The sequence below is a fragment of the Marmota marmota genome, unplaced genomic scaffold (genome assembly GCF_001458135.2).
Source record: "Marmota marmota marmota unplaced genomic scaffold, marMar, whole genome shotgun sequence".
In the NCBI taxonomy this organism is placed as follows: Eukaryota; Metazoa; Chordata; class Mammalia; order Rodentia; family Sciuridae; genus Marmota; species Marmota marmota.
In genome coordinates, this window is record NW_025999943.1 from 11,147,978 (window position 1) to 11,154,717 (window position 6,740).

At 36.8% G+C, this 6,740-nt stretch overlaps 1 protein-coding gene and 1 non-coding gene across 17 annotated transcripts in view; one reads left to right on the forward strand and one right to left on the reverse strand.

Annotated features, from left to right (window-relative positions):
• Positions 1–6,740, forward strand: part of LOC107153800 (zinc finger MYM-type protein 5-like) — a 33,198-nt gene that overhangs the window by 18,533 nt on the left and 7,925 nt on the right. The gene's annotated exons all lie outside the window — the stretch shown is intronic.
• On the reverse strand, positions 428–500 carry Trnag-ccc. Its single transcript has one exon. It is a non-coding gene; the product is annotated as a tRNA-Gly (tRNA).

The window sequence follows — 6,740 nt, forward strand, 5'->3', positions numbered from 1 at the left end:
ACCCCAGCCCTCATTTATGTTTCTTAAGGATTGGTTGAAAGGAAAGGTTTATTAGGGATATGGGGGGCGGGGGTTAACACAAGGGGAAATTTGCCATTGTGCTACATCCTCAGTCCTTTATTTTGCTTAGGGCCTCACTAAGTTGCTGAGGCTGACCTTGAAATTTCGATCCTTCTGTCTCAGCTTTCCAAGCTTCTGGGATTACAGGTGTGAACCACTGCACCTGGCAAAAAGACATGTTTCAAGTAAAAGATTTTGTCATTTGTCCTGTGTCACTGGACTGTCAAGTTAGGCTAATTCAGAAGTCTTTTGGAGGTGAATATGAGATTATTTGGGGTCTATGGGCTGTGATATAAAACCAGATTATCTATTTGGTGACTTTCAATGATTTCAGAATTGCATTATAAACATATAAATGCTGACTCTTTGGGGGTGCTGGGGATTGAACCCAGGGCCTTATGCATGGGAGGCAAGCACTCTACCAGCTAAGCTATATCCCCAGCCCTAAATACTGACTCGTTTAAAGTAACAATAACAATTTTGCTTAGTGTATATTGTTTTTCTTAACATATCCCTAATTATGAAAGGCTGGTATCAAAATCCACAGTATAAATTAAGAGTAGAAGCGAGGCATGGCATGGTGGTAAACTTATGTAATCTTAGCTACTCAAGAGGCTGAGGCAGGAGAATTGCAAGTTCAGAGTCAGCAGGTGCAATTTAGCAAGGCCCTGTCTCAAATTGGGAAAAAAAGGACTAAGAATATAATAGTTTATTGGTAGAGTACCAATGGGTTCAGTCCCCAGTACCACCATTTAAAAAACAAATTTTTTTTAATTGCTCTTGCCATCATTATTATGTTTTTATCACATTATAAATATTTTGTACATGATACTGATTCTAGGGAGTCGCATTTCTGATAACTAGGTAATTCCTATGCCTCTTACTGAGAATAAATAGGAGAAAAAGAAAAAGTATATAAAATATCTGTTGAAGACCATCATAGAGCTAACAAATACAGTGAAAAATGTTGGAGTTCTAAGACCTAAGAGAAGAAACCTCAGAGAAATAATTCTAATACTTAGTACTCCATTTATCCTTCATGAATATGTGTTCATTACCAGAAAAGGCTCTTGAGGAGTTAAGTAGTTTTTTGATAGACTTCACTGGAGACTCCCAAAGAGAGGTGCTTGTAGAAACTTCTTTCCAGGGCTGGGGTTGTGGCTCAGTGGTAGAACACTTGCCTAGCATGTGCACATGCCTAGTGAGGCCCTGGGTTCCAGTCTCAGTACCACATATAAATAAAATAAAGGTCCAGTTTACAACTAAAATAAATATATAATTTTTTTTTAAAAAATGGGGGGGCTGGGGTTGTAGCTCAGTTGTGGAGTGCTTGCCTTGTATGCATGAGGCACTGGGTTCGATCCTCAGCACCACATAAAAATAAATAAAGAAAAATAGAGGTATTGTGTCCATCTACAGCTCAAAAAAAAAAAAAAATTAAAAAAGAAAAAAGAAACTCCTTTCCAGCTTTTGAATTAGAATGATGACAATATTCAGAGCCTTAGGCATTTTTTTGTTTGTTTTGCAGTTTTTCATATAAAAATAAATAGTACCTGCAAGGTCCTGGGTTTAAAACCTGGCACCACAATATTAACAAAAATAATTTAAAAATAACCAGAGCTGGGTGTCATGACATATGCCTGTAATCCCAGCAACTTGGGAACCTGAGACAGGAGGATTGCTAGTTCAAAGCCAGCCTCAGCAATTTAGTGAAGTAACCAGAAATATGAGGAGGTTAGGCCATATCAAGAGGGGGAAAAAAGCAGACAATAGAAGTAAGCATGCAGGGTTTCAGGATAATAGGGTTGGGCTGGGGGTATATTTGAGTGGTAGAGCACTTGCTATCATGCACAGAGCCCTGGCTTCAATCTCCAGCACCTCACACCCCACCCTCCAAAAAAGATAATAGGGCTAACAAACACAAATTTTAAGAAACTATAGATTGGACACAGCTAAAGAGAGTACAAATGAACTGTAAGATGTATCATTGAAGGTTATTGAGACCCAAAGCTGTAGAAAACACAGAAAAGAATGTAAGAGGACTATCACAATTGACTAAAAGAATAACTAATTAGTGTTCCAAAAAGAAGAGGATAGATGGAGCCAAAAAAATACAATTTGGTAATTTTCTTTTTTCTTTTTTTTTTAAGAGAGAGAGAATCTTTAATATTTATTTTTTAGTTTTTGGCAGACACAACATCTTTGTATGTGGTGCTGAGGATGTAACTCGGGCCGCACGCATGCCCCTGGTAATTTTCTAAAATGAAAAAAACGTTAACTTAAAAATTCAAGTACCTTACCCGTGCATGAAATAAAGTCCATTGACAACTAAGAAAATTTAAAAAAAAATAGGGCTGGGGATGTGGCTCAGAGGTCAAGTGCTCCTTGTTCAATCCCCAGTACTTACCTCCCCACCCCCACAAAAAAAGAAATTCAAGCACCTTTACAAATTCCAGTTAGAGTAAACTATAAAAAGACATGTACAGGGGCTGGGGCTGTAGCTCAGTGGTTGGGTGCTTGCCTAGCATGGGTGAGGCACTGGGTTAGCACCACATGAAAAATAAAGTTTAAAAAAATATATATTTAGGGGCTGGGGTTGTGGCTCAGTGGTAGAATACTCGCCTAGTGTGATGCACTGGGTTCAATCCTCGGCACCATATGAAAAAATAAAGAAAGAAAATAAAGGTATTGTCCAACTACAACTAAAAATATATATAAATATTTAAATATATATATTTTAAACCTTTATTTGTTTATTTATTTTTATGTGGTGCTAAGGCTCGAACCCAGTGCCTTGCATGTGCTAGACGAGCACTCTACTGCTGAGCCATAACCCCCCGCCCTTTTAAAAACTGCATATTAAAAAAAAAAAAAAAAAGACATATATAGCCTGCCACAGTGGCACATGCCTATAAATCCCAATTATTCAGGAAGTTGAGGTGGGAAGGTCACAAGTTTGTTTTGTTTTTTTAAATTGTTGTCTTTGTCATAATGAATTTTTTTATTCATTTATTTATATGCATTGCTAAGGACCAGTGATTCTCACATGCAAAGCAAATGCTCTACCACCAGGCTATAGCCCCAGCCCCAAGTTTGAGGCCAGCCTCAACAACTTAGTGAGATCCTGTCTCAAAATAACTAATAACAAGGACTGGTAATGTAGCTCCATGTTAAAGGGCCCCTGGGTTCAATCCTGAGTACCTAAAATTAATAAATGAGTAAGTTGGAAAAAAAATACAAATATCATAGTAAGAAATGGGGAAAAAATTCAAATGTTCATCAATAGCAAGAATGAATAATAATACAGTAATATTGGTCATGCAAGGAATAGTCAACAATAATTAGAAGAATGATCTTGGGGATAAAGATGTAACTCAGTGCAAAAGCATTTGCCTAGCACTCATGAAGCCTTGTGTTTGATCTCTGTGTTGCAAAAAGAAAAGGGAAAGAATATCTTGCTGCATGCAGTGGGGGTGAGCCTTAACTGATAAAATATAGAGCTAAGGAAACTAAACATAAAAGTACGAACTATGTGATTTTGTGTATGTGAAATTTAAAATAAGACAAAACTAATCTTTGGTGTTGTGGGCATGTAATCCTGGGTACTTAGGAGCCTGAGGCAGGAGAAGTGCAAGTTCCAGGCCAGTCTGGGTAACTTAGGCCCTTGTGGGGGAGGGTTTAAGGTCTGGAGATATAGCTTAATGGTAGAGCATTTGTCTAGTAGTATGTGTGAAGCCCTGGGTTCAGTGTTCAGCACCACACACACACAAAAAGAGAGAAGTTAATCTTTGACCTATTAAATGTGAAGGGAGTAACTGATAGTCAAGAGCTAAAAGAAAAGCTTTTGGAATATTAGAAATATTCTGTATATTTATCTAGATAATAGTTGTGCAAGTTTATACAATGCTAGAAAAAATAATTAGCTTCTGCACTTAAGATTCTTAGATTTTAGTGAAGTATCTTAGGGTTTTTAAAACAATGAAACATTTTAAAACATGAAATCTCTTAAACATCAATATTATATGATTAAACAAGTAACAGGTCCTATAATAAAACATTATTGTTAGAGGCTGTGTATGAATTATGGGTTTGTTTGAGCAATCATGAGGCGAGGTAGGGGGGATGGGGAGTGGTTGTCCTGTGCTTTTCTGAGAACTCCTGGTGTGAATCCACCAGTTGCAGATTGCTCAAATCAAAGCTGACACCTTACCTTAGTTCAAAGCCCTAGGTTAAAAAGCAGCCTTGGAAGGTGGGCGGAACCTCCCTAGTACCAAACAACTTGTTTTTCTCATACTTATCCTGTTTTCCTCATCTTTTTCCTCAAGAAGCCTGCCATACTAAAACCTTTTGATGTATTTCCCCTTAAATAAAGATTTGGGGCCTTTTTCCTTGTTCAGCTGTAATCCCTGCCAGGGCTAGGAAACTTGCCAGGCCTGTACTTTGAAAACTATTTTCTGCCTCTTTTGTTCTTTATTTATTATTTTCACACCTCCAAGCAGGAATCTGCTCTCTTGGGGTGCTGGTAACCCCGATACATTAGCATCAGAATACCTTTCATAAAAAATTATTTTGTAAATCAAACTTGCAATTTTTTTATTTGTTCTGTTTAGTTATACATGACAGTAGAATGTATTTTGGCAGATTATACATACATAGAGTATAACTTATTCTATTTAGGATCCCACTCTTGTGGTTGTACATGATGTGGAGTTACCCTGGTTGTGTATTCAAATACAAGGCCAGGAAAGTTATGACTGATTAATTCTACTATCTTTCCTATTTCCTTCTCCTCTCCCTTTCCTTCATTTCCTTTTGTCTAATCCAATGGATTTCTGTTATTCCCTTCCCCAGCCTCCCTTGTTTTGGATTAGCATCCACAAATCAGAGAAAACATTTGGCCTTTGGTTTTTTGGGAATGGCTTATTTCAGTTAGCATGATAGTCTCCAGTTCCATCCATTTACCGGAAAATGCCATCATTTCATTCTTTAATGCTGAGTAATAATTCCATTGTGAATTATTACCACATTTTCTTTTCTTGCTTGTTCTGGTTTAGTTTTATCTGTAAATGAAAATAAGACAAAATAAGAAACAGTAGGTAGCAATTGAGGAAAGAATATAGGTATGGTTGTTAGTGCTAGTAATGTTGTTAAGAGGCCCTTGGAACAGTTGGAGGGAACCGATGGCCCCCTCTTTGTAATAACAAAAAGCTTCTTTTTGGTACCAGGAATTCAACCCAAGTGCTTAACCACTGAGCCACATCCCCTGCTGTTTTTATATTTTTTGTTTTGAGACAGGGTCTCACTAAGTTGCTTGGGGCCTTGCTAAATTGCTAAGGTTGTCTTTGAATTCATAATCCTCCTGCCTCAGCCTCCTGAGCCACTGGAATTACAGGCGTGCACCACTGTAACCTGCACAAAAGGCTGGTGAGCAGTGAGGCAGAAGAATTGCAAGTTCAGTAAGACTGTCTCAAAATAAAAATTTCACAAAAAGAACTGAGGATGTAGTTTACTGGTAAAGCACCCCTAGGAAGATGGATGAATGGATGGATATAAACAGATAGATATGAAAAAATAATTTTATACCATAGGGTCCTGTTTTTTGAAGCTTCATCTAATTTTCATTAGAAATGCAGAATCTCTGGTCCCTTTTCATATCTACCAAATTATAATCTCTGTTAAACAAGATTCCTAGGCTGGGGATGTAGTTCAGTGATAGAGTATTTGCCTAGCATGCTCAGGCCTTGGATTTGATCCCCAACACCACAAAAGAAAAAACTAAAAGATTGTTAAGTGACTTCATATACATATTGAAGCATTTCACCTCTATGTAATCCTATACCATTTTGAAGCTAATAGTAATATATTATTAATAATAATAACAGTGACATACAATATATGGAAGATTAGGAAAGCTATCTTTCCTGAGTAACCTACAACCTATATTAATGCCTATGAAAGCTAGGAAATAATTTTAGAAAGATTTGCATTAAAGTATTATATCTAAAGTGTTTTGAAGGAAAGTAGACCAATGTCTTCAGTTTTCTTGAAATATGCAAAAATGATGGCTTAATTTTTAGAGCAATGAATAGGTGGAAAAATGATAAAGCAAAAACAATAAAGTAGTGTTGAATCCACTTGGTGAGTATATGGGTGTTAGTTATAAAAGTTTTCAACTTTTCTGTATGCTTTAAATTTTTCATAATGTTGGCTAGGAAAATGGATAAACTTATAGCCTTATCATATTTCTTAAGGTTTCTGGGTAGTCAGTCATGCTTCACTATAGCTATCTCTGCATTTGCATATCCTTTGCCATTTTCTATAAATGTATATAAAAATGGCATTTTTTGAGTGTGCCACACAACACTTTACTATTATATGCATTATCTCATTTATTCCTTATAATAGTTCAATGAATTAAGTGTAATTGCAGTTTATGTCAGAGAAACCACAATATGGGGGGCTGAGGTTATAGCTCAGTGGTAGAGTGTTCACCCAGCGTGCATAAGATCCTGGATTCAATCCCCAGCACCACTTTGAAAAAAAAAAAGGCCAGCCATGCCTGATATTATGCTCTTGTACTCCCATAAACTCAGGATTGAGGCAGGAGGATTACAAGTTCAAGTTGTTCCTTGGCAATTTAGCTAGACCCTGTCTCAAAAAAAAAAAAAAAAAAAAAAAAA